General features: G+C 47.4%; 1 protein-coding gene across 1 annotated transcript in view; it reads left to right on the plus strand.

The window, feature by feature from the left end:
- The first annotated feature begins 6703 nt into the window (after positions 1 to 6703).
- Positions 6704 to 19539, plus strand: part of LOC147708507 (uncharacterized) — a 381831-nt gene continuing 368995 nt past the window's right edge. The window contains exon 1 of the mRNA XM_086927193.1: positions 6704 to 7034. The gene's annotated coding sequence lies outside the window, so the exon portion shown is untranslated. The remainder of the gene's footprint in view (positions 7035 to 19539) is intronic.

Raw genomic sequence — 19539 nt, forward strand, 5'->3', positions numbered from 1 at the left:
AAAAGGCGCTGCTCCCTGATCCTGTCCTCGAGGTAAATGGCTTCCCACCTGGGAAGCAAAGGTGGGCAATACCGCCTAGGCCCCACGCCCTGCATTGCACCCATGGGGCTCCTGTACCGCCAGTAGGTGAGGTGTTTGCAGGGCAACACACAGGGCCCCGCAAACCCCTCGCCTACTGGCCTGTCCCGCTGCCTCTACTCACACTCCCCACCTGAGCAGGGGTGCCTGGGCACGAGCCCCTTGATAAGTCCATGGGAGTGTCCTCCCTCTGACCCCCAGCTTCCTCACAGGCTGCCTCCCCCCCATCACTGGTCTCTCCAAGCTAACCCCCCCCCCCCAGGGCAAATCACATCCAGCTCCCTCTCTCCCCTCCCCCCACTTGCAGACTCATCTTCCCTGCCGGATCCCCCAGTAGCTGGGGGCCCAAGCCCCTCTCCCCTCCTGCTGCAGAACTCTGAGCCAGCTGCCTCCTCTGGGAGGGGGCCCTCTTTGCTGCCTGTAAAGCCAGCCCCCCCCCACCACTCTCTCTGATTCTCCCAAGCGCAGAGGCAGGCTCTTACGCCGGCCTCCGCACGCCGCGCCCCTCCCCCTCCCCGACGCACCTCTACTCGGCGGTGGTGGCTCCTTCATGCATGCCAACACCGCCGCAGACACACCCGTGGAAGAGCCAGACACGCCGCTCCTCTTCCGGCCGCACCCCTCCCCCTCCCCGACGCACCTCTACTCGGCGGTGGCGGCTCCTTCATGCATGCCACCACCGCCGCAGACACACCCGTGGAAGAGCCAGAAACACCCGCAGAGGCCGCCTGCGGGATTTGCGAGAGCCCCACCCACGCCTCGCCCAAAACCCCAAGCCAAAGGAGGCCCTCCCACCCGGCCCGCCCCAATACCCAAGACCCGCAATGCCTCCCTCACCTCGCCGACCGTGATGTCGGCCACAGTACCTGCCGCAAATCTTGCCGTTGCTCCACATAAACTCCTGCTCGGACGCACCGACCAGTGGGCCCCGCCGCAAACCTCCGCCTAAGAATCCACCAAAGACTCCTCACAAGGCCTACATCCTCACTCCCCTTAATTAACTACCCCACCCAACGATGCCAGAATGCAGGAAGAGGAAGTCGCCTTCCTCTCTTGCATTCTCATACCCACCCCTCAAACACCAGCCTAGCCCTCCCCGCGCGAACGACCACGTGTAAATGTAAATGTAATTTGCACTTGTATAGCGCCTATCACCCAGGGGTCTCTAAGCGCTGTACGAATACCGCTGTGGAACCCTTCCTGGCCTGTTCCTGTGAGGTGTCCACTCCTGGGCACCCCCAAGGTGAAGCCAGGCAGCCTAGCGTTGTTAGGGCCGGTGCGGAGATTAAGCAAGCTATTGCCCAGAGTTGCAGAGTGGAACCTATGATTAGAGTAGGCACCGAGGTGCTGCCGCTCAAATCGGTGACGGTACAAAAGGGGGGGTGGTGATGGACGGAGCATCTGAATCAATCAAACACTCATACCCAGTCAAAAGATCTGGGTTTAATCCATCACCGTTCTTTAGCCCACTCTGCCACCCCAGTTCAGACATGGCTATATGCAAATCAGTCTGACCCTGTGCCTCATGGGAACATTCCAGCCCGAACTGCCAAGCCATGTCTTCCCTGGACCGGAAACAAGCTTCCGAGGACCGGTTTCTGGCATTCCAGCTGTCTTCAGCCCGGCTGTAGGAGAGTAGGGTCTGCTATCCTATGTTCACCACAATTTTTGCTTTTTGCTTCACTGGTTTTCGACTTACTGAGGCTGTGGGCCTGCTAATCAGACCCCCAGCCTGCTGTTCTCTCTGTAAATTCACATACGTGTACTATAGGTACATAACCCAATTGGAAATGGACTCCTTGTCAGCCCCTGTACCATGCACTATAGGTGCTCAGGGCATAGGTGCCACCAAGGCCTACCAGGGGCTGAAGCATAGCTTTTGCCACCCCTGGCTGGTTCTTAAATTGACACAACTGGCTGATCACTCAGCTGGGGCAAGTGGGTGTAATCACCCCTTGCTTAGATATAGTATACCTATATCTAAACTTATATCTGGACACATATAAACCTGTGAGCCACTCCTATGGAAGGCCTTATCAATCCTGAAGGCAGAGTGCGTGGTTTAATGTGAGATGGTGCTCTGGCATGAGCTGAGCCTGTCTACAGCTGTCGGGAACAACTCCCTAAGCTGATCCGGGATAATGCCATACCATATACTATTAAGTGCATTATAATCCTCGCATTATATAGCAACTTTGGTTTGGCTTTATCAAAACAAGTCGTGTAAGGCGTCATACGATTTGGAATACTATCCCCTCGACAGTCCTGTCGACGGGGATAGCATTCCACCCCTCTAGAGGGAGAAGACATGTTACTTTACTGAAACGCGGTTGATTTTTAAAAGAGCCTCAGATCCACAAAATGGATGCTTCTGCCACAGACACAAGTCTGACCTCCTGCTGCTGACCGAAACTCAGCAGAGGAGGCCTGGACAAAGGCTTTCCTGTTGCAGGGAGGTGTTACACCACCCCAGACAGGAGATAGTGGATTGTAGCAGGGAGGTTTGAAAGAAACCAGACACTGCCTGGGGAGCACAAGTCTTCCCCTTGCATAATCCGGCCAAACCGGTTCTGGGGCACACCAGCCCCAGTCCCAGCGTGGGCTGGATCAAAGGGAAAGGGGTGTATCCACCCCCTTCCTGGGTCCCACCCATAGGGGACCTAGCAGGTATTCCAGCCCCCTAGATTGGTATAAGAATGGGAGCAGTGCCAACGCACTCAGATTATCCTGATGAAACATTTGAAACAAAACTCTGGACCCTTCAACATCCTACTTGACGTGGAAGACTGAAGAATCTCCCTTGTGGTCAAGGAGTGACCACCTTGTGCAAACAGGCACCATCCAGCACCTCGACGTCTGCTTTGTTGCAGTTCCCGCCGGAACTCGAGCAACAGAGATCGACGAGATCAAGCTTGCCTGCCTTCTTACAGCCCGATCCACAGTCCCTGCAGAGCTGAGACCCGTGGAGGCAACCGGAAGCGTGGGGCACGCCATCTTGAAAAGACCACGAGATGCTGACCGTGCAGCCCACGAGTGACCCTCGAAGCTGTACACCGAGGTTTGAGAAGCCCCAGCCCAGAGCCACTTTTGCACCGAAGCTCACCCCTCTACACTTGACGAGTGCTGCGTGGGGCCCTTCTGCTTTCTTTGGCTCAATGCGTTGGCTCTGTCACTTGCCAGCTGGCTTGTGGTCCCTGTGCCGACGAAAACTGAAATACGACTTGTGATTCTGGTTGCTCCAGACTTGCACCCACTCCTCTGAAAAGGAGCACCCACTCTGACCCTCATGATCCGAGTGAGAAGCAATCTTCCAATCCCGCGTGGATTGCTCTTGCCAAGTGTTGCTTGCTCCGATCTTGAAGCAGACAGCGCTGACGGCGAGAGCCTGCGTGGGACAGCTCGTGACCCGCTCCTGGACATCGCAGATGCCCCAGAGCCCACGTGGCAGCGGAGAGAAGCTCCTCAACAACCACCTGATTGCGCCCGACATTGCCTGGTTCCGTCCTGTTTCCACCCTGGTCACTGCTGAGTGACCCAGACTCTGTCCCCTCTGCTTTCAGGTACTCTACAACTCCGATCCACCCTTGGATCACACCGGACACTTCTCCTTCATATCGCCTGCAGCATCTTCAACTTCAAGCACCAACAACCTGCGTGACGAAACCCGACGCCACTTCGACCCTATGCACCCGCTTCCTGTGGGTGAGGTAACTCAGCAACGCCTGTGTTCCCACACTGGTACACACAAACCTCTAGGGTCTGTGTCTCAAGTTTTGTCCTTCTAGGTTCAGCGGAAGTATCCTTAAACTCTATTTGTATAACTTTTACGCACCATTGACTTTGCATTGGTGCATGCGTGTGCTTTAAGCGCTGCACCCGAATCCCGCGGGCTTTTCCTGACTTCAGCATTGCTTGTCCCGACTGCTCCCAGCGATTCCCTAGGCCCTAGGCCTAACCACTGTTCGATTGGTATCTCTTATACCACTTTCTTAATATATGGTTTGAGTGGCCACCCGCCCTCATCCATAATTGTGCAACTTTCATATGTTATACTGTGCTTTTGATTTAACGCTTGGGCCCCTTTGCTCATAAAGAGTACTGGGGATTATTTTAGTAATAAACACATATATTTTTATAATATATACTTGTGTGGTGTCCTTTCATTTGGTATTACAGGATTGTGATTGGTAAAACAGCTTGCTTAACACGGCCTCTTGAGTTTAGCCTTTACGGCTGCTTAGTCCATGCTACCACTAGGATAGCTTGTCTAATAAGGTTGACTTACAACCAGACACCATAAGGGATTGTTTGGACTGATACAAGGTGGTTACAGAATTGGAAACATCATATATCAGGCCAACTTCTCACACCGGCTTGCTTGAATCCAGTGGCAAAGTGAGCAAGGGACTAATCGGTGAGCCACACTTCTCGTGGGAAGACTAGACTGTGTCTTCACTCCCCCCGTTTCCCCCGTGGCCCTGCATTCTGTCTCTTCCTTCTTTCTTCGACCTATGATCCTCTTTGATTCGCTTTGCCAGTTTTTTTTATCCTTGCTTTTTCCCTTTATAACAGTTTGAGTCTCTTTCTCCTAGTTCCCCAGTTTTCTGCATTTCTCTCTCTTGACCCAGGTCAAAGTCAGATGATGAAAAGCAAGTCCCAGTCGCCACCACCTGCAACAAACGGCACAAGATAGGCGCTGACTTACCGATGGGCTATTTAAGCTTTATTTTTTATTTTTTGTGCATTTTTATAAAGCGCAGACATTACCTGCAGGCAGGCGCGCAACACCCATTGGGCTCACCGGGCTTCAGCCCCCCCCCCCGTCGCCTCCTCTGCCCGGGCTAAGATCACACGCACTGAAATGGTGCAAGAAGGCTGCGCATCCGATCCGAGAATGTGATTGTTTTAATGATTTCTGAGAGGCCCAGCAGCCCGAGCCAGACAGCGAGCCTCTGAAAAGTTTCCTCTTGTGTTTACTTTAGAGTGGCGCAGAGGTGAACTCCTTGCCTGAAGGCAGGGATTTCACCTAAGCACTTGATGGGTTGTGAGCATGGGGTGTGAAGATGTGCACAGCAGGGGGAAGGCATGGCCAGTTAAGGTGATGCTTTTCCTTTGTAAAGGAATTTCTGCTGGCATCTTAGCCCAGGGTGTGCTGTCTGTGCACTTGTATAGATGTGTATTCCATACAATTTCACAGACAGCAAACCCTTGGCTATGACACCAGCAGGAATTAATTTACAAAGGAAAAGCTTCACCTGCACTGGCCATCCCTTCCCCCTGCTGTCTGTGCATTTGACCCACATTGATCTACACAGTGAGACCTTCGGGAGGGGCTGGATGCCAGGACACAGTGCTGCTGATCAGCCAGACTCCACAGTATAGTATCAGAAGAGCAGGCAGCAGTTTTTTGTATAAGTTCCAGTAACTTTAATGCATTTTTCAGCACAGCATTACCTACTGCCTGCATATCAAGGTTACTGTGAATGTTGTTCTTGACTTACATACATAGAAACGTCAAAGAGGACAGTCCCCTCCAAATATGCAAATATAGTGTAAGTTTGTAGTGTTCATATTTTTTTTGGGGTGCTAGTGGGTAATTTTAGAGTTTAGGGTGGGTATGGGTTATGGGGTGCCAGGGGGGAATTTATGGTTCAGGGTGAATATGGGTTTTGGGGTGCCTGGGGTAATTTTAAGGTTCAGGGTGGGTTTGGGTTTTGGGGGGCAAGGGGGAATTTATGGTTCAGCATGGGTATGGTTTCTGGGGTGCCAGGGGTAATTTAAGGTTCAGGGCGGGTATGGGTGTTGGGGCTCCAGGGGGGTGATTTTAGGGTTCAGGGTGGTATTGGGTTTTGGGGTGCCAGGGGGTAATTTTAGGGTGTGGGGTGGGTATGGGTTTTGGGGTGCCGGGGAGGGATAATTTTTGGTATAGGATGGGTATGGGTTTTGGGGTGCCAGGGGTAATTATAGATTTCAGGGCAGGTATGGGTTTTAGGGTGTGAGGGGGTTAATTTTAGGGTTCAGCGTGGGTATGTGTTTTGGTGTGCCAGGGGTAATTTTACGATTCAGGGTGAGTATGGGTTTTGGGGGGCAATGCATCAAACTAACAAAAATGTGTGCTTTAATTGTTGTCCAGGTTCAAATGCAGAATTCACCACATTTTTTTCTCAGCTTGACCTGAGCATTAACCGATCCTGATTATTTGCCATTTTAGCTCCGCCCCATTGATTTACATTAGCCACGCCCCTTCATCTGCCATGTTAGGCCCCCCCCCCCCGAAATTAAGACCTAGTTGCGCCCCTGCCTGCAGGTGTCAGAGCGCTGTACAATAGAGCCAGTTGCGTTACAAGAGAACAGTGGAAACACAATACAGCATTACAAACTAAAAATGAAGGGTACATAAATACAAAATCCAACAAAACACGCAGGAGAGAGGAATGTACGGGGGAAAAATACAATCTTACAAAGAGTGAACTTCCAAGAGGGGCCTGAGCATGACAGTATTAGTTCTGAAATGTCTTTGAAAGAGGAGAGAGTTGAGATCAGCTTTGAAGATCCGGGTAGAGGAGGTGGCACCTTGCAATTACATAGCAGTTGACCTGTATATCCTGTCACGACAATAAAGTTTGATTTGAATAGATGTTGAATTTAGGGTAGGAATATTGGGGGTTAACGGAGCCGCCGCGCCCCTCCTCGCCGGCAGGGGAGGCTGCGGTCGCCCGTCTGGCGGTGGGAGATGCGAGCTGCTCTTCGGGTAGGCGGGGATGGATGAAGGGCTGAAGCCGAGCAGCAGCGCTGGAGGAAGGCTCGGCCCCGCCCCTCCCCCTCGCACTAAGCCCTGAAACCTGAGGAACCTCCGAGGCAGCGGAGAGAGGCGGCCGGAGCACAAAGCGCCAGAGCAACGAGCGGGTCCCCGGGAGCATGGGGGAGCCGCGGCCGAGGCAGCGAGGCAGAGTGAGGTGAGTGCGGGGGGGGGCCCGGGGACGCCCCGCGGCCTCTGTGGCCCGAGGGGGGACGGGGAGGGAAGGGGCAAGTTTCACCCTGTTGCTCTCTCTTTAATACGTGGACACATGGATAACATCTTCCGCGGCGCTGTTTCTACCGCTCTTGTTCGCCTTCCACCCCAGACAGATACACCATCTACTGCCAGGGTGAGTGGGAGCGCGTGACTGACTCTGGGTACCGTTCCCACCCTGATCAACAGTGTAGGTGGTAGCGTTATTTTTGGGTTGCTTGCCTCTAAAGAGGATTCATTCACCAACTGCCCTATAAACCGCAGACACTACTTTTTGTATTCCATCTTGTTTCACTTTGCCCCCTCTGTCAGTGCGCCCTGCTGATGGCAGTAGTGCCAGGCAGACAGTTGCCTCTGTTTTTCTCCTGGGTTACTATCTGATTTCAGTTTGCCCCCTCTGGCAGTGCCAGTGCAGCTTGTTGCTTGCAGCAGGCACTGGATGTGGGTATATAAGTCCTTGGCATGAAATATGTCATGCCCATTTTTGTAGGTCGTTTAACAAAAATAAAGTTTGCAAGGCGCTTGGAGAGGGCTTGGCTAATGCCGAGTGTCCTTGTAGTGTAAAATTGGCATTTTTCAGGACCTGGGTTTTATAAGCGGTGAAGGATGCAACAAGCACTGGAATGCAAATTAGAAAGCGTCCGCTGCCATTCTGACGTGGAGAGGGGCACCCTGTGGCGTGTATGGTGGCATCGCGCTCATAGGACAGACTGCTTGTGCCTTGTAGCCTGTTTATGGCTAGAGTTGGTGTGCACGGGTGGCATTGAAGTGGCAACAGGTGATCACTGTGGGGGCACCAGAAACACTCAGCTGTGCCGCTCTGACTTCCCACACCCTATGATGCCCCCTCCGGCCTAGACACGAAGCACAACAGGCCATCAGTGGCTTGCCAAGGGATTGATTCTCTCAGGCTCAGCCTGAGTGTGAAGAATGGAAGGTTGCCACAGGGAGTGTGTGCGGCCTGTGTCATGCATGGCCCGTTATTTCATAAAATATTGTACACTCTTTGGGACAAACGTCTGCTAAATAAGTGGTGAACACGTTCTTCTTTTATGCACGTTTCTAAATTGCACCACGTGGCGTGGTAAATGCTTCTTGGCGCTGAGAGTCCGTTGTCTTGTATTGAGTTGTCCTCGGGAGGGTGGAGGGACGTCATAGCCTGAGTGAAGTTACTTATTAAGTATTAGTGTTTATTTTATATCACTGTGTTAAGCTCCGAGCCGCTTCATGGCACTAGAGGACACCTCAAGCATTGTATTGTATTGTAATTGCATTTATATAGCTCCTACTACCCCTGACGAGGTATCAACGCTCTTTTTCGGCGAGTAGCACGCTATTCCGGAACCCAAGAAGGATTAGTGTTGAATTAGTATAGTGAAGTATGAAAGTAATTTGAGTGGTGTATAGTTTGGACAGTTATTTGGGTTCAGAAGGATAGTGGAGGGATAGAAGAGGGGAAAAAGTTTGCATTTATATAGCGCTTGTTACCCCTGATGGGGTGTTGAAGCGCTCTTTTTTTTCGGGGCGAGTAGCAGGCTATTCAGATCCTATAAGGATTAGTGGTGAATTAGTATAGTGGTGGATATTATGAGTGGTGGATATTATTCAGTTATTTGGATTGAGAAGGTATATCGGAGGGATAGAAGAGTGAACAAAGGTTTGCATTTTTATGGCGCGTGTTATCCTTAATGGGGTGTTGAAGCACTTTCTTGGTGAGTAGCACGCTACTCCAGAACCCATAAGGATTAGTGCAAGTGTGTCATTTGCTTCCATATCGCATTACACCACTATTAAGAAGTGGACGCAAGGTTACCTGGTGAGCATTCTTTTTAGGGTTTCTCCACATTTCATCGGTATGGACCCATTTCGCATAGTAAGCATGACACTGTCCCAATCCCTTAAGTTCCATGAATACTGTGCTTACGGATAGATCTGAAACAGTCTGACCAAGCCATGCCATCACATCTGTCGCTTCACCTTTTCACGTGGACCCCAGCCTGCTGGCATGACATGGCCATGCAGTGGCACAGGCGCCTAGAGGCGGAGAGGCGCACTACTGCCCTCTGTGCAGGGCCATTTCCTTGCGTACAACAGGATTCTTTGGAGCACCCTCGGGTGAGAGACAGCTAGTCTAGTACTTTTTATTCTGCTTCCTGGCTTTCCCAGGTCTCAGCCAGGCTTGTCTTGAAAAAAATCCAGAACATGGCACCCAATGTAGGGATGGGTCACAGCAAGGCACTTGCTAGAGAAACTGTGGCGGACTACTCCTTCCAAGTTGGCCTGGATGGTGGTTTTGGAAGAGGAAAGCTCTAAATCTGTGTGTTTAAAAAAAAATGATAAAGTTTTGTGATTAATGTGTGATCTCCTGCAGGATTGTTCGGAAGTTAATAGTTCAACCATCTCGACGAGGAGTCCCTTCGATGTTGGGCATTTAGCATTTCAAAAGCACCACAGTGGCAATATTGAGCAGATACCAAAACCCAATGATGCCAATCCATCAAATCCCAAACAGTTATTGATACCTAATTAAAATCAGTCAATGTACACTTCATGTTTAGAAGCAAACGAACAGCATGCACATTTGCCTATTATAAATAGCATTAACGAAGGTTCACTCGATAAAGAATGCAAACAGATATTGAAAAGTTACAGAGCACCCCTAACCTGGGCAGTAAACAATAAGACATATGAATACTGCAGCTTAAAAGTAAACAGCACTTTGACCACTCGCTACTGGTACCATTGGAGACTCGCGTGTGAAGGGGATAACGTGGTTATTCGACTGGAATCAAACAGTATCTTAGGCCATGGGACATCAATGAAAAAAACCTTCACCGCGGACATTGTCCTGGTGCCACAGGACCCAGAGTATCTGTCTATCTTATGGTCCCACATCTGGAAAAAAAGGCAGTGTAAAGGAACAGGCTCAGGCTCGAGTCAGCTGTTGAGGATTCTAAAAACCTAGGCAGGGCCAACAACAAGCAGTGCAGCTCCCTGAAGTGGGCAGACAGAAAACATCCATCGACAGACGTGGTGCAGGACATCTGGCATCTATTCCAGATGCCACCAAACTATATTGTTGATAAAACACGAGCAAACCACAAGACAGTTGCATTTTCCAGGGGCTGGGATTTTTTTTCTCCTTCAAGAGGTGAAGGCCAAAAAAAAGAGGACTCTACAGGGCCCTGTCTCAATGTATATATTTATTTTATTTGCCAGGACTTGGCCCTGGCTGGCTTAGAGCCCTGGATGGCAGCCTGTACACGCAGGCTTCAACAGCGCCACCATTGTTATCTGATACATTTACATGCTTATCCAAGTATTTGTATTTTTTTTGTTGCATTTTCATCCCTCGGAGGCACCATGTGTAGGTTGCCTCAATTGCCCGAGCACCATTTTCCAGGTTGACAACTGTTTAGAGATCTGCAAAAAAATAACAAATTCCAGTTCCAAATGGTTTTTACTGGATCCACTTCCTGGCATGCAGCATTTTGGATATATCTGGAACTAGCAAAGAACATTCTCGTACATCTTGTAACTGTTGCTTGGTATCTGCTGATTTCGGTTGGTGTTTGTTCATGACTAGCAGAATTTGGTCTGAATCATGAATTGTGTTACGTTAACTGGGTGCATCAGGTTGTAAGGAAAAGATCAGAGATGTGTTTCACCTTTCTGTTTAATAAGGTAACTGGTTAAATAGATATCCCATTATAGTCCCTTTCCGTATACTTAGAGTTGTTTTACACAAATATAGTAAACACGTTCTATTTTTTAAACATGTTTTAATGCGGTGTGCTTGGTATTTCTTTTCTAGGCAGCCTGCTTAACCATGAAGCAGTGTGTTACTAGCTCATAACATGTTTTCAGATATTTGCTATGTGTTTCTACTCTGCAGTTTTTTGTGGTTATGAAATCACTGTATCCATTTTTCTCCTATATCTCTTCACACTTCGAATAGATTGGTACAAATTTGTCCAGTCAGCAGTTTGAGTCGGCATCATTATTGTTTTTTTATCACTGTTAGTCTTCCTATTGGTTACTTCAAATCACATTGGGACCACATAATATCACACCAGATATGAAGGACATGAGCTTCGCCGAGGCTGTTCCAGACAGCGGTACTTCTGCTACTTTGGTGGAGCCCTAGTGCCTAATCTCAAGTCGGAAGTTGTGCCTTAGGCTAAAATCTACAGCATTTCAAAATTGTGTTTTCTTTTAACTAGGAATACGTCGCTCATTTGTTCTAGTTGTAATCTTTAGCTAATCACTTTGTACTGCAATGATCTGATAGGTCCGGGAAGAAATGGCTTGGCAGTTCGGACTGGACTGTTCCCATGAAGCACAGGGTCAAGACTGATTTGCATATAGCTGTGTCTGAACTGGGGTGGCGAAGTGAACTAAAGAACGATCATGGATTCAACCCAGATCTGTAACTGGGGGTGAATGTCTGAAAAGTTTCAGCTCTCCGTCCATCATCTCATTGTGTTTGCTTTATTCGCCCTAAGTTGGCAGGGTATGCCCAGACGTGGGTCCCCTGCTTACTTTGCCTCTGGATTCAAGCTAGCCTGGCTGATGAGGGCTGTTAGCCCGAAACCGGTCCGAGGATGCTTGTTTCCGATCCATGGAAGACATGGCTTGGCAGTTCGGGCTGGACTGTTCCCATGAGGCACAGGGTCAAGACTGATTTGCAAATAGCTGTGTCTGAACTGGGGTGGCAAAGTGAGCTAAAGAAGGATGATGGATTCAACCCAGATCTGTGACTGGGTGTGAGTGTCTGAAAGGTTTCAGCGCTCCGTCCATCATCTCCTTGTGTTTGCTTTGATCTGATAGTACCAGCAGACTGTGGTATGAGGCTAGCATTTGTAGACTGCCCCAGTACTAGTCCCAGAAGGGCTTGTGCATGGCATCAAATACATTGTCTTTGGTTCCTGATTCTAATGAAACACATTGAAGAGACTTCAGGGCAACCTTTGGTGTATTGTTCAATTTGTGGCGTATCGTGGGGGTGGTGTAATTTTGCATCCTTTGTATTTTTTATGAAAGTTCTTTAGAACAACTGAGTAAAACAAGTTTACGTGGTCTTGTCATTACAGGGCCTTTCGCAGACCGCATGCTATGGTTGAAATGGATAAGGGAGTCACAATTTATAAAATAGTTAGTTATGCTCTTTATGGACACCAACCTACGGTACAAAAGAAAACTCAAGTAAAAGAGATCCCCTAAATTCATAGAGTGACTAGATATAGAAAGTGAAAAACCTTGATGGATACAGATATAGAAGTAGGACTAACATTGGGCGCTGATTAGGGGCACTGATTTGAAAAAAGAATGATTTGCATCCTCTACACATAGGACAAAATAGAGAACATTCAGGGCATATTTTTAAAATTTCATATAGCATCAATATTGTGTAATGTTCGGTTAGAACTAGTCAGAGGAAAACACTTAAAAATCCAGTTTTTATTAAATAGGTTATAGTTTGTACCCTTATTCCTCCCCAGACTGATAATGCACAGAGGTAGAGCGGTAAACTCAGATCTTGCTCTAGGGCATTTTTGTAATTCGGATTGACTCCTCCTTCAATTCTGTTGTGATTCATGAATGAGGTGAAGCAGCACAGTAGGTGAGATTTTAAAGCAATTACTCTCTCTACAGGGAAGGAAGCAGTGGCAGCTGCTGCGGAACAGGGGGGGGGGGGAATAAAAATAAAGATCACTTACCTGTTCATGCTGCACGTTTCTCGCTGTCCTCTACTCTTCGTCGCTCCCGCAAGCAGGAAGCACCCAGGCTGCCCTAAACCAATCACAACGCTATACTATTCTGTTAATTCAAACATGCAATGCTTTATTTGGAATGATAAATGCCTTGAGGTGATTGACGGTTTTCACCTAAAAAAACTTCAATAACTACCTTGTTATTTTCAAAATGAGCACAGAACATTTTTCCCTAATCCAATCCTGAGCAACTTTTCGAGAACAGTGACGTAGGAACGATTGTGGGAGAATCTCGGAGGATCACTTGAAATGTTCTCTGGTCTCAAAAGGTGCATATGGATTTCCTCTTTCTGTTTTTCAACATATTTACTTCATCACTTGGCTATAATGTATTCTGTAAAACAATATATAAATACTGAAACCTCATCCAACATCGATTTTGCCGTAAGATCCCAAAGATATTCACGCACTTCAAAAGTTGATCAAATTTGCCCTTGTCAGTCTTGCTTAGCGTCTCAAGGGTGACTGACGTCAGGTCTATGGGGTAGTGAAATTTGATATGCTTGCCTATGGTATTAACTGACATGCCTTTTAGCTAATTGACAATATGTCAACCATTGCACCTGTGTGAGCGCTTTCTGTGACTCCTCCCATCTTTGTCAGCTCGCGTTTCCTTAAGTCACATGTTCATCTTATATTACCTTTCATGAGCCATTAACGAGCTTACTTCTGGCCTTAATTGTTGTATTATTTTCAGGAGAGTATGCTTGCTGCTGGTTCTTGTTCTTTAGGAAAATTATAATGACATAATACAGGGAAGCCTGCAAAAAAAGGCATAAAATGAGCCTCTACTTTTCTTACTAAAGTATGTTTTTTTTAAATCAGGAGTCAATTATAATAAAAAAGCACACTTCTCTACTGTAATAAGTTATTACAGTTGAGTTATGATGTCACAATCCCTGAAGCCAGAATCTGGAGACAGAGTAAAAGGCAGGACATGGAGCAGAACTACTGCTGCAGATTAAACAACAAAAGGAGGGATGGAGTAGCCATTCAGTTCTCTTTCCTTGAACTAATTTTCCCAATACGATTAACCATTTATAGGGGGTTAGGAGATATTTATGACAAAGTGTTTGTTTTTTGCACTACTAGGGTTCCTTACAAGAAAGAAGGAATCCTTCTTCGTGTTAGCACATATTCTGAACTACAGCCATTTTTGGAATCAACATTAAACTGCTTAAAAAGTTTAGTGAGAAATTTCAGTCTATGCATTGACATGTTTCTTTTTACACTAAGAATTCTGTGTTTAGTTAATATTTCAGCAACAATACCATATATTCCTTATGAAGGAGAAAGAAGCCAAAGTGTTGAGTGGTTAAGGAGAAGACAATAGTGGAAAACTAAATCTCGTAAGGAAACTGCCATTGACAAAGCCAATAGGTCTGGTATTTGTTTCTAACTTTTTTGTATCAATGCTTGTCTTGTCTTGTAAACGTTTTTTTTATTGCAGGAGTGCTAAACCGTTGCATAGGCATAGGTGTGTGTGTATATATATATATATATATATATATATATATATATATATATATTATATTTGCAAAAAGCTCACAATGACAATGCCTTAATATTCCCTGGCACTGAAGTGAACTACTTTATGTGGGGATGTGCTCCTTGTGAAAGAGCTGAATTCCGTCAGTCACAGTAACATTTGTCAGTGGCTGAAGTGGGCTGGCCCACTGTTCCTTGCTGTATGCTGTAGTGGGCGGTAGGAAATGAGAATGAGTCAATTACAGTCCAATGGAGGAAGAGGATTGACTGAAAGGCCCTTGAATTAAGTTTATTGTGCATACAATTGAGGTAAAATCCAACGTTTTGGCTAACACCAGACCTACAAATACCCTTTCTTGTGTGATGAAAGAATATTTCCAAGTTCCCCCCTATAGCCACAGAGCTCCTTTGTGACTGATGTACCTCAGGGGTCCTTTATCCCATATATGCTCACTCCCTAGCCTTTTTTCCAAGACACCCATGTGAATGCCTTGGTAATATCTGTGTCTGCTCATATCTCTGTGCTGTGAACAGTCACACACTTTATTCGGTCAATGATGGCTCCGGGCTGTGGTCCTGTTCTGAGGAGACAACGGAAGCGGGTCTTCCCAAAGCGCCAGGGACCACCTCAAACAGCACAACGCCCTGTGGCAAGATTGTGCGTCAGTCCTTGTATCACGTTGCGCCAGGGTTAAAGTCTTTGCACTGCTGCCCTCAGACACGTGTTATCTGTCTTGTTCAGAAGGAGGGTCATGGTTAAATTTGGAGAAGCGTCTCTAAAAACAACTGCTCGTTCCTCTCTGGAAGGTGGACCTTTTACAGTTGTCAGACTCTGGCTGCACCTGATCATGGAACAAATGGGCCGGTGGTTTGTGAAGTACAGCCAGGACTTCACAGAGTTCAGTGTATTTCTGGCATTTCGTGTTACATTATTTTATGCAAAATTCGGCGAAATTACATCATTATGCGACATGGCATAATGGGTGGTTTCCCAAGTAAAAAATGCTATTGAGGTAGCACTTGATCAATGCGAAAATGAACATGAGCAGCTCTTGTTCGCAGGACTTGCGTTTTTTGCGCTATATTTTTAGAGTAAAATGTGTCCTTTTGTCTAAAATTAACACAAGGAACTATTTCTCAAAAAAATATAGTGCAAGATGCCTGATTTGAACTTGATCCGTTTTTCTAAAATGTGATGGATTTCAGCAAAAACTAAATTATACTAATTTTGTACGGCCTTGTAACTCTGTCCCAGTGACCAACTCTTTCTGACTTTGTGAAAACGTCAACTAAATATCGGTGGTCAACAGCTCTAGCAGGGCCTTGTTATGTATAATGTTTAAGTTGTGTGCTAACTTAGGTTCTCGACCTGTTTTTACATTTCACATACACGCTAAGTCTTGTTCACATATCTTAGGTGTTTTTTTTTGGGGGGGGGGGGGGTGGGGGGGGGGGGTTGTACTCTCCTGGAATTTTCAGGTGGGCTCCAGGATTGGTATGGGAGCGTCGTCGGGGTGTTCACAACATTTTGGGGACATGTTAGTCTAGGCAGGGTGCCGTTTTAGAATGCGCATGTACCCTGGCTGGTAGGAACTCTCGTTCGTTTTTTTCCCCACCCACCCACCCTGTTATCTGTTTAATGAAGCAGGTGCGTCTTTGGAGGTCGTGTTTGTGGCGATGCTGTTGCTGATGGTGCTTGGTGGTTTGGTACACAACTTTAAACGTTATTGCAAGAAACGTTGGACATGTTCAGACCCAGTTGTAGTTTTTAAGTTTGATTTTATTGAAGACAAAGAGAGGGGAAGGGCGGGGGGAGAAAAGAAGAAACAGGATAAGGGATATGGTAGTTATTACAACTTAAGGGAAATCACAATAGCGTAGTTTTGAGGGTGGCGTGGGGAGTTTATAAATGGAATGAGATGGCAACAGTGCTGTATGCACAAGATTTGGATGCCGGGAGTTTGAGTGAGGGGAGTTGTGATCGCACTTTGGTAGGTTGCGTTATGAAGGGTTGCTTAGGGGAGGAAGACGTTTTTTGGGGATAGTTATAAAGATGTATATTGAGACCACTTTGATTTAGCATGTAAGGCTAGTTAGAGCCAAGGTTTGTTATTAAAGTTAAGCATCAGTTTCATTAAAGCGGGCTTTTCAATACTATTACGTAGTCAGTCGTTCTTGAAAACATCCCCCCCCCCCATCACAGCTCCCAAGAAAAAGCCGTTGCAGCCGATATTCGCCCGAGAATAAGGCCGACGCAGCCAGCATTATGATGTATTTCAATAAAATGGTCAGAATGTCTGCTTCGGTGCCATTTTGCTCCACAGAAACCTTGTGGTTAACCCCTTAAGTGCTGCGCCCGTCCAGCGGCCGACGGCACCACTACCTCTGGAGTGCTGCCGTCGGCCGTTGGACGTTCCAACTGCACCTGCGCAATGGAACGTTCAGCACTGGAGCTGGACGTTCCAAAGCAGCTAAGGTGTTAAAGTGTATAGCTCAGAGTCACACACCACACTGGGAACGCCTCTGAACTTTGTAAATATTGATGCGTTACGCTTCCATTGAAGCTTGGCCTGCAGGGTATACAGGGTTGTGCAAGGTGCCATTGTCGGCGAGCACCAGTGCGTAGGCTCAACCGGAAGCATTAAAAACAGCCAAACGTAAAACCCGTTTCCAAACCGCTTTCGTACGCAGTGTCGGTGCAATGCTTATTTGAAGATCGTCCATCATTAATCTGGAATTTAGCCAAGGGATTTAATGCCCTACCTACACAGATCCGCGTGTCCTCTGGCTACTGCAGGATGTGGCCTACCCGGCTCTTCATCCTTCAGTGCTGCTGAATTGAGCACAGTTCAGCTGGATAATGAGAATGTTCCATGGTTAATTGCTATGAAAAATAAAAATGCAATGGTAGCGAGTGCTACACAAGTCTTTTCGTATTAAGCCATGAACCCTCTTGCAGGAAGGCAAATGAGCCATTGACTACATGTCGGGTCCTTAAATACAACAATAACCACCCTCCACTGAGCCTCTAATCCTCCTGGGCCCCGTGCAGCTGCCCCTGCTGCTCAGTTGCTAGCCACGCCCCTGGCCTTCAGCGGTGGCAAGAGCCTATCAAACGTTTACAATAAAGGGTTCGTGCAGCCTCGGAATTCTCAGTTCTTCCGGTTCCAGAATAGGCGGGAACCTGCCAAAAACACAAGGCATCAAAGAAAACATAAAATGAGGAAAAACTCGGAAAGTAAAGAGAGGCGTCCTGGTTAAGGGCAAAATAGGGATTCAGAGAAGGGAATTTCACATGCACCACAGCTGTGGTGGTTTTATGGTAATTTTAATTGCAAACCTTCAGTTTTATTATTACAGGGCTCCGCGCTGACGTCGTCTCTTTCTAAGCGATTCTAATTTTGGCGGATATGAAGCTTTGTGAGGAGCACGGGTTTTTGTGTTTAACACATTCATACAATCCCCAGCCAGGTGTGCTCGTTTGAAGAAAGTATTTGTCGCTGCTCTCCCTGGTATGACTGCTCGCCCTGAGAAAAAGAGGGCTGGCTGGCTGAGTTGTGTAATATCGTCATGGTGCTAGAGTTCGGATTACTTTGATATGTTGTCAGTTATGTTTTTTTTCTTCACAAGGAAAGTATTGTTCCCTTCGAACATCCCCTTTCCTCAATACCATCCGTAAAACGCGTGTTTGTGTGTGTGTGTGTGGGGGGGGGGGGGGGGGGTGAAAGGAATAGAGCAGAAGCTTCTGGACTTTGGTGCAGGACCGTTTGTGAGTGGAGGAAAATATGTGAAAGGATCCATACACTTGCTTGGAAATACAGACTAATATGCAACTTTGTGGTTGTTCACACCATTTGCATTGCCTCTTCCTCTGACATTAGCCCCCTATCCGGGACATCCTCTTCATCACACTGAGGTGTTACTACTCTGGGAATCCACGCACCCCACGAAGGGTCCTCTGACGTAGTTGCATGATCTATGCATGCACACGCATTTGCATAGCCTTTCTCGTTCACAAGTAATACTCGTATGCACAATGAAGTTTGAGGGACAAACCCCAGAGGGATAAGGTAATGTTGTGCACAGGGTCACGCAACGAGGTCAACCGGGGAAGCCACTGGTGATTAGAACTTTATTGTCCTGAGTCGAAAGTCTGTAGACAATGTGTCTGGGCACGTGATGTGCTACACCCATCCCGCATGAGTACCACTGTAATCCTGGCCCGAGATGTCAGCCGTTTAGATGTAAATGAAAACCACCACCACCCATTAAACAACCCCCCTACCCAGCTGCCAGTCCCAAGCCCCTGCTGAGCCAACACCCCACTGAGCTAAGCCCACGTCCCCATTGGCAGACGAGACAGTCGGTGCCCTCGTAATATTTTCTTTCGACCTGATTGTGTGTCTGTGGCAGACGGAACGCATCACTTTCTCGACGCAGGCAGACACATAAGTGACGGGTGAGTGCTTCCATGGACTGAGCGCATTTAACGTTTTTGGAACGCTGTCCGCATCTATCAAGACAAAAACATAAATCTTTCCTGAGCCCTGCAGTCCGTGACTAACCGCGTAACAAAACAGGGCAAGTAGACAATTTAGCAGACTTGGAATAACTAGACAATGTTGTGACAGGAGAGGGCCCCTGTTTTCTTTCTTGCCACATACGCGGCATTCCTTACTTTGACTAATTAACAGAATGGCACACAACCAAACCTGAATGGAATATACAGTGCAGCCTTCAGTCTTTCAGAAAACATGGCAAGACTCGTGGTCTGCAAGAAATGTCAAAGCCAATAGGCTTTGATGTGCTAATGCTCAAAAGGCCTCTGACCTACTTTTCTTTGTGCACTTGCCTGAGCCGCCCAAATCCCCACCCATAGCCCCTAACCCCTTCCTTCATAGCCCCCCAAGTTAGTTTTCTCTTCCGATTCCCTGTAATTCCACCACAAACTGTGAAAAGCACGGCAGAGGTTCGTCTGAGGATGCAAGACTAAAGCCTGATTGCAGGTCGGCTGACCGTAATCTTGTTTGATGTTCTGTGGCTTGTCATTCTCTAGAGAATTGTCACAAATTCACTTTTTTTCCAGAGCTTCGTATCAGAGAAATTACAAAATACTTTGGTCTTCCAACCTAATGTGAGGACTTTTTAGTTGGCTCATGTGTTGCAAGGTGTGTTCGTTTCCCCATA

The sequence above is a fragment of the Lissotriton vulgaris genome, chromosome 6 (genome assembly GCF_964263255.1).
Source record: "Lissotriton vulgaris chromosome 6, aLisVul1.2, whole genome shotgun sequence".
NCBI classification, from domain to species: Eukaryota; Metazoa; Chordata; class Amphibia; order Caudata; family Salamandridae; genus Lissotriton; species Lissotriton vulgaris.